Raw genomic sequence first — 13,558 nt, 5'->3', positions numbered from 1 at the left:
ACTCACATCAAAATTGTTAAAAAGAGAAAAGATGCTTTAAAACAACTATAACAAGGAATCAATCTCACATTTTTATTCAATTTAACGGCACTTAAAAAGTAGTGTAATGACACAAATGACACAAATGATACAGGCATATACTTTTTTAATTTCCTGAAGTCTCTGTGTTTTTAAGACCCTTTTGTCACATATATTTCTAAGAAAATAACAGTTTTATTTCAACCAAATAATTGGATATTCACAAAGAAATGTGATCATTTCCACGCTTAGACGTTTATGTCTGGGTATTACACAGAAAAATGATGACAACTAATTTTGACTTGAGGAAAAAAATGCAAAAAGCAAATCATTTTTATTTTGATATTATTTTTGGCAAGTGATACAATATTATATGTGTATTTGTATTCAAATGTGAACTATACCAGAAAGAACAAATCTGATTTCAAATGTCTTTGATTGCTAGTCAAAAAAAATTTTTTTATGAAGAGTGAAACTAGCAATTATTAATCACTTTCTTAAAACGTACTGAGATGGTTTGTAGTTTTTTGGTTTTTTGTATTTTCTCACAAATGTTTATCAAAATCACCCTTTAAAGAACCCTTTAAATTGCATGCCTTAAGGAAAATAGCTTCATTTTCTTGTCTGTTGTTTTAAAAATAGAGACAAATAAGAAGCAACCAAAAACTAAATGAATTTAAAAAATCTTTCTATAATTGTTCACAACTATATTAAATACAAAATAGCTTGTCAATGGCTATCGTATTTCACTTGTTACTCACTTTCTATAAACCTTGGAAAGCTTTAAGAGAGAAAACACTGCATTGCATTTATGAGCCCTTTACTAAACATCTGTACACTAATATTTTATATCAGCCACTGTATTAGCTACTTGAACTGCAAAAAATGTTAAAAAGTCATGGTTTCTTTGCCCAAGGAATTGGCAATACTTCCACAGTCAACTGAGAGGACAGAAACACCAGTCATTATGTAAAAGAATGGAAGACAACATTGGTGTGAATGAAACACAACACAGGAATATAGTAGAAGAGGTTTCAAAACACGATATAAAAATACCTACTTTTAAACAAACTATATATACCTATTCCTACATTTATTCAGGAATATAGTCTCTAGTAATAATTTTAATATGGAACAGTTATAATTAATTTTATTTAAAAGTTCATAATCTAGAAAAATATTCTTTTAAATGAATGAGGAGAACATGTTGTATTCATGGGAAAGGATATATTTTAGGTTTTCAAGAAATGTTGGTATGTTCTCCACCTGATCACTGTCATATACGGTCCCAGTGCCACTAAAGCTTCGTACCCTGGAAACACTGGTAACCTCCATAGCTGAAACGCTGGAACTGAAGAAATCTATCTATGGATATTTGTTTTACGTTTAGACATGGTACAGATTGTGATATACAAAATCAGAGGAATTAGCTATAAGTGTATCCTATTGTTATACAAACAAAACTACAGGTGGCTTATTGGCTGATTTTTCTCATCATACGGCTAATTTACCTAGGCCTTTCCTCTAAAACATTGGAAGTTGTAAGGTACCATATGAGCATTCACATAGTAAGTGCCAGTAAAAAAATCCTATGCCTCTGTTATGCCAACACTTGCTTAGTAAATGCATTTTTTTCTCAAATTTTAGATAGAAGTGGAATTTTTGATATAATTATCATTTCTAGTTTTTTTTTTTTTTTTTTTCCATTATATTTCTTCTATTCCCCTGGACACTGGCTAGTGTTTAATTACATTAATATATAAAATATCTAGATCTCATTTCAGGTCAAGATAGAGTGACTGTGGAAATTTTGACAGCTTTTCATATTTATTGCCCTGTACTATTTTTTGAAGGAGACGGCCATGCCTGAATATGTAATGCCGGTGCCTCCTTGGGAGCCGAATGGACACGCCCTTCTCTCTCCGCGCCTAAAAACTACATCATCATTCTGAGCACATTGCTCAGCATTTGCCCTCTCCACGTGGGCTCCCCCTTGCCCATTTCCGCATTCCAATCTCAGCCCTGCACCCGCCAGAAATTTTGAAAAGGCCCGCCAAGAACCTGCCCTATGGTAGCTCCCCCGTACGTCCTCAGCCAGCCCCTCGTCCGTGCTCACTCCCTTCATACCCAATGGAAATGCCCCCGCTTTGTTCACCTTGCCCTTCCCCAGTCTTTTAATACCCAACAGAACTACCTTGGCTTTGTTTCCCCCATAGTCAATCAGCTACTTCTACTCCCTATAAAACCCCACACCCCAAGAAGAGAAGCGCGACTTCTCCGGCCCCTCCTGTCGGACCGTAGAACCTAGCCGAGGAACTGATTAAATTTCTTTATTCCAATAACTGGCCTCAGTTGCCTCATTTAAATCTCAGTTGCTTCATTCAAACCTTACAGAATATAGATGTGAAATTGCCTACATCTTATTGATCAATTCTTTCTATCTTCCTTACTGTTTTCAAGCAACATATTTCATAGTGACCAATATCAACTGTTCATGATTTAAAAGAGGATATATATATATATATATATATATGTACGTATATATAATGTTTTACTTTATTTTTGTAGTGAGCATTTTTTTTCTTTTTTTTACTTTGATTCTTGGAAACAGTGTTATAAAACAAAGTTATTATTAGAGCAATTAATGTATTCATAGGTAGTTCGTGTAAATATAAAGTTTAATTCTTTCATAAAAATAATATTCTTAAACATAGAAAAAATAAGTATTGTGTGAGCTTAAGGTGAAATGAGCTGGTTTGCATAATGTATTTTTTCGGGGGGGCTATGAATTATAGAATTTTACACTTATGAGAGTTTGAATAACCCACAAATCACAAGTGGCTATGTTTTCCATAAGATGGTGTTTGAGGTGATAAAATTCTCGCTACAAACTGAGTGTTAAAACTCTGATTGATATTCACTTAACAGGAAAAATGCCCACATACTGTTAGTATCTCTTGTGACATGACTTGTAGGCTACATAAGGTGTAGTTTATAATCACACAGCTACAAGATACCAAAGATATGTGATTAGCCATGGAAATCAGCTTTCTTACCATCAAATGATATTGTCGTGGAAGGGCACGAAAACAGAACATCCAGAGTTGATTATCTCAGGGTGGCTAACACATTAAAAAACTTGTCAAGGTCAAAACTATGACTAACTTAAAAATATACCCTATATTTTATTTTTCTGTATCCAAATAAGATTATTTACTAAAATTTCAAAATCAGTCTTCATTAACTTGACTTCATGTACTATTTATATAATTGTGAAAAAGAAAGAAGGAAAACAGAAAGAATAAGAAACAGAGAAAGAAGACAGGAGAAAAAGAAATCAACCAAGCTTCTAGAAAATTTAATGTGTTATTAATATTCTTAATTGCTTTTACTTGCAACAACCATCAGCTACTAACAAAGATATAGGAACTTATAAAAACAACACAACACATTTTATGAACTACAAATTAAACTCTATGCTAATAAATCACATCCTAAAGAGTAGCACTCTCTTTTATTCACAATTTTCTTCAAAGGATCACAAAGGCTTTACTAAAAAAAACAAAACAAAAACCAACTTTCAATTAATTGAATGATTATTATTTGCCAGGGACTACTTTAGGTGTGGAAATACAAAAGAAAACAAAATCTGTGGCTTTTTGAGCCCTATATTCTAGTAGGGAAAATGACAAACTAATAAATTCATAGCCAAAAATAATTAAATGTATTGTTTGCTAATGCTGATTAGTACAAAATAAAAAATAAGAGACTCTAGATAGGAAAAATGGCAAGGGGATGCAGGGATTGCAATTCTATTTAAGATGATCAGAAACCTTGTGTACTTTCACTGCTATGGTAACATCTGTACCAAGTCTGAAAGAAGAGAGGCAAGCAATCGTTGAACATCTTTGGAGCCAGAGTATTTTCACGAATACAAAAGCTTGGGCTAGGCCTGGAAAAAGCTTGGCAGCCTCTAGGAACGGCAGTGATCCTGTGAGCTTGGAGTGACACAGCCACCGAGGGTGCTTGGTGAGGATTTCAGGAGCGTAAGGTACAGGAAGTTCCTGTAGGGCTTACTTCCCTCTCTAACAACCTGGGCTTTAAGTGTGGAGAGAAGCATTCTGAATAACAATCAAAAAAATTCCGAGAGATTCAAGACCAATGGTTACCAAGATGACATCTCATCATTTAAAATGGTCATAGCCGCTGGCATTGACTAGTCATTTAATCTAATAATGTTATTGAATTAATCATGTTTCAGTGGACAGAAAATATGACTGCCACTTATCAATGGCCTTTTGATAATTTTATCTAACCTTGCCAAAAATTAAAGAGGACGAGAGAAAACTTTTCACTGTAAAACTGAAAAAAGTTTTAGTTGTCTATATTTTCTAATTTATATTACAATACTGTTGCAAAAAAACTTGTTCCAGATAAGATTTTATTGAAAATGAATTTATTTCTATAATTACTTGTGGTCATACACATAGCTTCAACTTTCCTGGCTTCTTTATTTATTTATTTTTTTACTTTTTATCTGTAAAACGATATAGTTGAAGTAGAAGATTTATAAGTTCCTCTTTACGCTTTAAAATATTAGAATTTTTAAATGAAAATTATATTTTAAGATAGCCCATATATAACAGAATGTATTTGAAAGGGCAGAGCAGATTACTAATCTTCTGTAAAACTAGTATAAATATTATATACCCATGTATAAATACAGAGCGAAAATAAAAGAAACATATGAAGCATACAGAAAACCTTTTTTTCTTTCTTTTTAAATCACCAGTAAGGAGAGTTGCTGCAGCTACTTTAAATTTGAAAACATTTCTTTCAAGCAACCAAAGAGCTATGCTGCCACCTACTGACCATATGATTAGCAACCATAAGATTGCTATTCCTTCCTTAGAATAATAGTCCTTTTAAAAATCAGGATTATAAAATGTCTATTCATTTAAAACAATGAATTGGTGAAATACTATTTAGATTATTGTATTTATTGTACAGCAAAACAACACTATTTTTCAGGTGGTCTTTGTTGATAATGCAATACGCTTCTCATGGCCTTTCTAGGAGGGAAACATTACTGGTATTTTGATCAATGTTCCAGTATGATTTCACAGTAACAGAAAAAATGTATTTTTTGGATTCCTAGACATAAAAGCATTTGGTTTTAGAAGCCAATGTATAAACTACCTTTAAAAAAGAAAAATTCCAAAGTGAGCCTTGGTTAATGACTACCTATATTAAAAGTGAGTCACGTCAGAGCTAATAATACGCTGGTGTTTGAGCACCGATGTTCCTTAAAAAGCTTGGCACTTAAAGCCCTTCATTTAGAAGCATTAGCACCTAAATATTTTACAGAGCTGCCAAGAAAGTGGCCATCTGCTTATCCATAAGATTTTCTTTCTTTTCTTTTCTTTTCTTTTTTCTGTAGAAAAGTCATAGCAGTGTGTGCAGCTTAGGTGTTTTCCTGCTATTGTACACTAGCAGTGAACCAAGTTGATGAACTGATGCAGTATAACCCACACCTTGTTAACTGTGTGAGGATGCAGTCCTTTGATATGATTCTTATTCTTTCAAAGTTGTCACTTCCAAAACAAGTACTTTTTAAAAATAAATAAAAACTCTTCATTTTGATAAGGCAACAGAAAGCACAAAAATTGAGAGAAAAGTAGTAAATCAGGCATTTAAGACATTTAAACTAGAGTAATTTGTATTCTGGACATTGTTCCAAAATTAAGATCTTATGTGTTGCTTCCTGACTTTCATTTGAAGCACAAATTGTAGGCCCCGGAAAGGGAAAGGGTGCGTCACATAATTTTGATGCCTGCTCTCCGAGCAAAGCCACTCTGACTCTGAGAGAGCCCGAGTGCTTTGAACAAGCTAGCTTTAATGTTTCCATCCTGAATCCTTAATCAAATAGATTGCCTCATCAGAAAGATTTTTTGGAACACTAGTTTAAATTTTAATTTTCCTTTAACAAAGCAAATGCCCACACTTTTTCCCATATGTGGAACATGCTCTTCATGATACTAAAACCTTTGGTATGAATCACATCACTTCTTATTTTATGTTACTATATACAGACATTTTTTCTTATTCATTTCTCTTTTTCATGGTCTCTCTTTTGCATTATCTCTTTCTTCTATGTTCTCTTAAATTTACTTTTGTGTATATCCATATTCTAAGAAATTGAACCACCAAATCTATAGCGGCAAACAGTTACCTTTCTTTCATTTTTATACTCAGCAATATTGACTAAAATCCCCATGGAATACTTCTTACAACTTAAACATCAATTTAAACCTAGCGTTTTAAAAATAATTTCATTCTATGTTCTGAGGGATAGAGGACTTTTGAATAGCAGCACCTTTTAGTATCCTTATCTTTTATTCTGTCTCTGAATTTTTTCTGAACTATGGTGGAAAAGATTCCTTTCAAAATATATTCTTGTTATCATTCAGAGAACAAAATGTGGATTATCCAAATAACATTTTTTTTTAGTATTATATTAACTGGAAAGTGTATGTCTTTAACACTATTGTGACTTTAAGAAAACAATTATGTTATTTGAATGCTCATGTAATTATTGAAATTAATCTAATGTGTTTTCCATTGTTACGAAGACTCCAAAAATATTTTACCGCCTCTATAATACACCATTAATTTTGAGTACCATAATTACTTTAAGTTTTACTTATATATTGCTCTAAATATTATGGATATAATATAATATAAAGTATTTTAAGTATTTTAATTGGTTTTATAGATCTCTATAAAAGGGATCACTGGTTTTAAAAATATTCAACATTTTAGGATTTTTGTAATTTTTCCAAAATTTAGGTTAAATCATCATGTACCAAACAAAACACTTGGGTGCTGTCGTTGCTAAAGAAAGAACCAGGGAGGGGCTTAATAGCCACTTTATACAAAGTAAAAGTCACACTTCTGGAGCAGCTCTCAGAGTAGCTATGTCAGCCAAAGGAGGTGTTTCTCTTTGGAGGCTTCTGTTAGCTCATCTTCAAATCTACAGCTTGAGGAGGAAAGCTTGTCAGCCCTTCTTTTTTCTGTAATGGTAGAGATAGCCCTGAAGTATATGTGGTACTGATTTGGGGGTCGGGGGACAGGGAAGTGCTGGGTAGAGAAGAGCAGGGTCCCTGGTAAAGGCTCCAACCTCAGGCCTGTGCCCACGGACCTAAGTGAGGACAGGCACTCCTGTTTTAGCGCCTAAATGTTGCATTTCCCAAGATCCCTCTGGCCTGCCATGCCCCCCATCCGATACTTATGAAAACCCTGAGACCCTAGCGGGCACACATACCCGGTGGCTGGATGGCAAGAAGAACACACCGGCAGAAGAACACACCAACAGACACCGGCAGGTCATCGCATCGACTGAGGAATGACATGGACGCCAAGGGAAATTCGGCCTAGGGCAGTCAGAGGAGAGCTCAGCTGCTGAGTGGCTTGACTCCAGGGGAGACCACTTTCCCACTCCATCCCCCTTCTTGCTTTGTATCCATCTGCTGAGAGCTGCTTCCACCACTCAATAAAAAGCCTTGCACCCATCCACCAAGCTCATGTGTGATCTGGTTTTCCTAGTACACTAAAGCAAGAACCCAGGATACAGAAAGCCCTCTGTCCTTGCAATAAGGCAGAGGGTCTAATTGAGCTGGTCAACACAAGCTGCCTGTGGACAGCTAAGCTGAAAGAGCGCACTGTAACACACGCCTACCCGGGCTTCAGGAGCTGTAAACAGTGGACTCTAGATGCCGCGCTCCCACAACCTGTCCGTCTGCCTGCTCCCACTAAGTCTGAACTGAGGGGCCTTGACGAAGTGAGCCACACCCCCCCCAATCACTCCATCACTGGCCCTATGAGGGGAAAAACGGAAAACTTTTCTCATTTCAGTATATATAATGCAAGCCATATTGAGTAAAAAGAATAAAAATATTAGGTTATTTGTTTGGATTGTAATCCTATAGGCTTTGAATGGGGATTTAAATTTAATGTAAAAGGAAATAAAATTTTAAAATCTGGTGGGATGTGTACTCTGGAAATAATGATAACTTAAAATCTTGTTGGGTTGAGTTTAATGCATTTCCTAAGTTGGTTGTAGTTCAAATATTGATACATTTGCTACACGCTTGAATTAAAAATATTTTAGTCAGGAATTAAAAATATTTTATATTATACCCATATCAGGACATACTAATTAACTACTGCAAAGCAAAGCAGCAGATAATTGAATCAACCTGTGTTTATTTTTATTAGTTCTATGGCAAAGTAATTATTCAGTTAAGAACTTTCTGTTTTGACAACTATCAGGTAATCGAAGTGCATGAAGGCCTAAACAGATACCTCTAATGTCCATCCCATTATACAAGTGTATTGGATAAATTCTAAAAATTGAATAATATGACTAAAGTAGTATAAAGAGAAATAAAATGTAATCAATATTTGAAACGTTATAAATATTTTAAATCATTTAATATATAGACAATGATTAAAATGTAATCATTCTGCATGTTGGATAATATGAGTATAGTATCCCTTCCTAGGAGATTATAACTCATATATATGCGATTATATAGGAGTTATAATCGTATTCTACTAGGATTATAACATTTTTCACATTTCATGTCATTTATCATTGTTTGTGCAGAACACAAGTTGAGAACACGAAGTTTATGTGATTGTATACAAATATTCAGAAGAATGAGTTGGTTTTCAAGGACTCATGTAAAACAAACAAAATAATGATTAAGAACCACAGAAGCGGAGTATGGTTGGTGATTCCTTTGCATGCTAAATGTAGTTAAAAAGCTTTTTCAATATTAAAAAATAAGGTTTTGAGCAGTCAATGGTTTATAAAATGTCACCGGAATGCATTCACCTAATCTTAACCTTTTAAAAATTCCTTTTTAAGTTTAATGCTTTTGGAAGTTTATTTATATATGTATTTTAAGAATTCAGAAAGACACTTGGGAGAATTGCAAATGGAAGACAGACAAGAACACCCACACTTGATGGTATAGAGTTGTTCACGCTTCTATTCCTTCCTATTGAAATAGCTCATAGGCCCGGTGTGGTGGCTCACACCTGTATCAGCATTTTGAGAGACTAAGGCAGGAAGTTCACTTGAGGCCAGGAGTTCGAGACCAACTTGGCCAACATGGTGAAATCCTGTCTCTACTAAAATTACAAAAATTATCCAAGTCTGGTGGTGTGCACCTGTAATCCCAGCTACTTGGGAGACTGAGGCATGAAAATCCTTTGAACCCAGGATGGGGAGGCTGCAGTGAGCCAATATTGTGCCACTGCACTCCATCCTGGACAACAGAGTGAGACTCTGTCTCAAAAAATACATAAATAAAATAAGTAAAAATGAAACAAAATAGAGCTGACTGAGGGCAGAAGCTGGGTTTTAATCCATGTTTTGCTTTTTCATAGCATATTAACCAGTGCATTAAAGCTACTTATTCCTGTTCACTGAGGCAAGGCAAGGTTGGAAGGGAGGAAGGGAGTTGGGGAAAAGGATAAAGGACTGAGGAAATGGTTAAGAGTCCTATGTAGTTAAGCCAGTTTTATTTTCACAATTTTAAGACAAAAGCATTAAATAAAATTAGAATACCAGGTGAGATAATTCATAAAAGATAACTTATAGCCTTAACTTTCACACAGTTGCCCAAAGAATTTAACTTCATCTTGAGTTTAAAGTTATTTTAAATTTCCCATATCTATGATACCACTAGTGATCAAAATGTGAGGAAAGCAAAACTCCATTTAAATTATCCTTATTCTTTTAACAAGCACAGTTTAATTCTAAGTGAGTTAAAGTTCTAATGGCCTACAAATTGCCCAATCTACTGCTGGTAGTTATAACTGAGGTAAAAATAACTTTTTTTTCATATGCTATTTAGTGCCTCCCCTGGGGATGAATTAAAAATGAGTGACTTGTCTGTTTCAACCTTATCCAAATGATCTTATGTATCCTTCAATGGAAATCTTCTCAGAAGGTCTCAATTTTCTCTGTCATTATATTTATAGAAACCCTCAATGTAAATAATTCAGGTGAAAATAATAAAGAGATCATTATAATTACCATAACTTAGTAATTATAAAAATACAGAAAATTAATGGAAGAGATAATTCACATGACACTTGGGCTTAATTTTGCATTAAGCCCAGAAAAAAAGTTTTACACAGAGAAAATATATTGTCTACCTTCAGATGAAATCTCTAATCTCATTCAGTTATTCAGTAGCTGCTGTTGATAGTAAAAAGAAAAACTGAGAGAGAGTATTTGAGGGCCAAGATTGTCCCAAATGTATTAAAAACCCATCTACTCAAAGTAGATAAGATTGCTTATCTTATTGAGGAATTGAAAAAATACAAATAATGTCAACTTTTTCCCTAAGGAAAAATTTCAAAGGCATTGTTTCTATATTTAAGTTATTGACAATCCAGTTGGAATGATAGATCACACACATGCACATGGACACAGACATTTTTTACATCAATACACCTTCTCAGGGGCATAAGCAGTACAATTTGTCAGAATTGGGATGTGGAAAGGGGAGGGAAAGCTGTAAATGAAGATTCTTTCATCCATTCACACCAGCTTCTCAGAGGTATTGAAATTAAGACTGGACAGAAAGGCAGATTAGAGAAGCCAAGGAGACTTTTGATGTGGGAAGGAGGAGGAATGCAAAGTCCTTGGGTGGCTCTACTCCACAAGTCAGCATTTTACTATGTGCTGACTTATACAGAAATCCTTTAATTTGTCTTACTGTATTTTAAATTTTTATTTAATTTATTTTTTTGAGATGGAGTCTTGCTCTGTCACCCAGGCTGGAGTGCAATGGCAAGATCTCAGCTCATGGCAACCTCATCTCCCCCGTTCAAGCAATTCTCCTGTTTCAGCTCCCCGAGTAACTGGGATTACAGGTGTACACCACCATGCCTGACTAATTTTTTAATTTTTTAGTAGAAATGGGGTTTCACCATGTTGGCCAGGCTGGTCTCAAACTCCTGACCTTGTAATCCACCCATCTTGGCCTCCCAAGTGCTGGGATTACAGGTGTGAGCCACTGTGCCCAGACCTAAATTTTATTTTAAGTTCTGAGGTACAAGTGTGGGATGTGCAGGTTTGTTACATAGGTAAACTTGTGCCATGGTGGTTTGCTGCACCTATCAACCCATCACCTAGGTATTAAGCCCTGCATGCATTAGCTATTTTTCCTGATACTCTCTCTCTACTGCCCCTGCCAACCTGCCCTGTGTACTCCCTCACCACCGATAGGTCAGTGTGTGTTGTTCCACTCCCTGCATCTGTGCGTTCTCATTGATCAGCTCACAAATATGAGTGAGAAGATGCAGTGTTTGGTTTTCTGTTCCTGTGTTAGTTTGCTGAGGATGATGGCTTCCAGCTTCATCCATGTCCCTGCAAAGGACATGATCTCATTGCTTTTTATGACTGCATAGTATTTCATGGCGTATATGTACCACATTTTCTTTACTCAGTCTATCACTGACAGGCATTTTGACTGATTGCATGTCTTTACTATTTTGAATAGTTCTGCAATGAACATACCCATGCATGTATCTTTACAGTAAAAAGATTTATATTTCTTTGGGTAAATACCCAGTAATTGGATTGCTGGGTCAAATGATATTTCTGGTTCTACGTCTTTGAAAAATCACCACACTGTCTTCTACAATTATTGAACTAATTTACATTCCCCAAAACTGTGTAAAAGCATTCCTATCTCTCTGCATCCTCCAGAATCTGTTGTTTCTTGACATTTTACTAATTGCCATTCTGATTAGCATGAGATGGTATCTCATTGTGATTTTGATTTGCATTTCTCTAATGATCAGTGATGTTCACTTTTATTTCATGTTTGTTGGCTGCATAAATGTCTTTTTTTGAGAAGTATCTGTTCAGGATTTTTGCCCACTTTTAATGGAGTTACTTGTTTTTTTATCATAAATTTGTTTAAGTTTCTTGTAGATTTTATATTATACCTTTGTCAGAGGTATGGGCTGCAAAAATTTTCTCCAATTCTGTAGGTTGTCTGTTCACTCTGATAATAGTTTATTTTGCTGTGCATAAATTCTTTAGTTTAATTAGGTACTACTTGTCAATTTTTGTTTTTGTTGCAATTGCTTTTGATGTTTCCATCATGAAATCTTTGTCCATGTCTATGTCCTGAATGACATTGCCTAGATTTTTTTCTAGAGTTTTCTTGGATTTTACATTTAAGCCTTTAATCCATCTTGAGTTGTTACCTTACTGTATTTCATTTCAATTATTTATATTTGAGAAAAACATAAACAACCTTAGGCAGATTTTTTTATGTATGCATGAGTTTACCAATGTTATTAAGTATATTTTAGAAAAGGAGAAAGGGATTTTTTTTCTAATTAGTTTTAAAATAAATTCAATAATTCAAATTATGCTTTAATTATGTTACTGTGAGTGTTTTAAAAAAGGTCTAGGTGTGCATTATTTTATCCAAAAAACATGGGAAAACTTATGTCACAGCCAAAATGTTTGAAGCACATTCAACACATTGAACACTAGAGGTTTTGCAAAATTCCACTTACTCACTTGTTAGGTTTATCTTCATTCTAAAATGATTATGCTTTGTATATTAATGCATGCATTAATTAGAGTGTATTTGCATATAACATCAATAAACAGGGTCTCACTCTTTCACCCAGTCTAGAGTGTAGTAGTGGGATCATAGCTGTCGTATTGAACTCCTGGACTTCTGGGTTCAAGTACTCCTCCTGCCTCATCCTCCCAAGTAGTTGAGACTACAGGCATGCATTAGAAAAAAATTTTTTTGGAAATGGAGTCTTGCTGTGTTACCCAAGCTAGTCTTGAACTCTTGGTCTTGAGTGATGCACCTGCCTCAGCCTCCCAAAGCATTGGGGTTACAGGTGTGAGCCACAATGCTCAGCCATAATAAACAAAAAATTAAATGTCAGCAAATACACAAATCAGAAATAACCATCAAATATCTCATCAAACAGGAATTACGTAGATAACCACTGCAGGGTTATCTAGGTCATATAATCATGGCTCATGTTTTCCTGCTCCTTGGTCTATTATATTGTTTATTTTTTTATGGAGTAACTGAAATAATTTGAATAGCTTTACTTAGTGCTTCTCCACAGAGATAGTATTGCATTTCCAGCAGATTTCACTTTAAGAAAAATTTGTGAGCTGAATATCTAATTTTATTTGTACTTAATAGCTTTCATCTTATTGCATATAGTTATGATTTCTTTATTGTTTTTCATAATTTTCACTCCAGATTAACCTACATGGTGGAGTACACTAGGAACAGTTCCTTGTGAGTTACAAAAAAATTAATTGATTTCTGTTCAAGTGCCTCGGGCATAATGTTTTCAAAAAGTGACACGTATTTTCATATTTTAATGAATATAAACAGTAGATAATATATCCATTGTGGAACATTAATAAAATCAATTTTTTGGTACTTCTCAAGTTGAGAGGAAAAAA

The sequence above is a fragment of the Aotus nancymaae genome, unplaced genomic scaffold, assembly GCF_030222135.1.
Source record: "Aotus nancymaae isolate 86718 unplaced genomic scaffold, 86718_ANA_hifiasm-v0.15.2.pri h1tg000033l, whole genome shotgun sequence".
NCBI lineage: Eukaryota > Metazoa > Chordata > Mammalia > Primates > Aotidae > Aotus > Aotus nancymaae.
Note: the sequence above shows the minus strand (reverse complement) of the source record.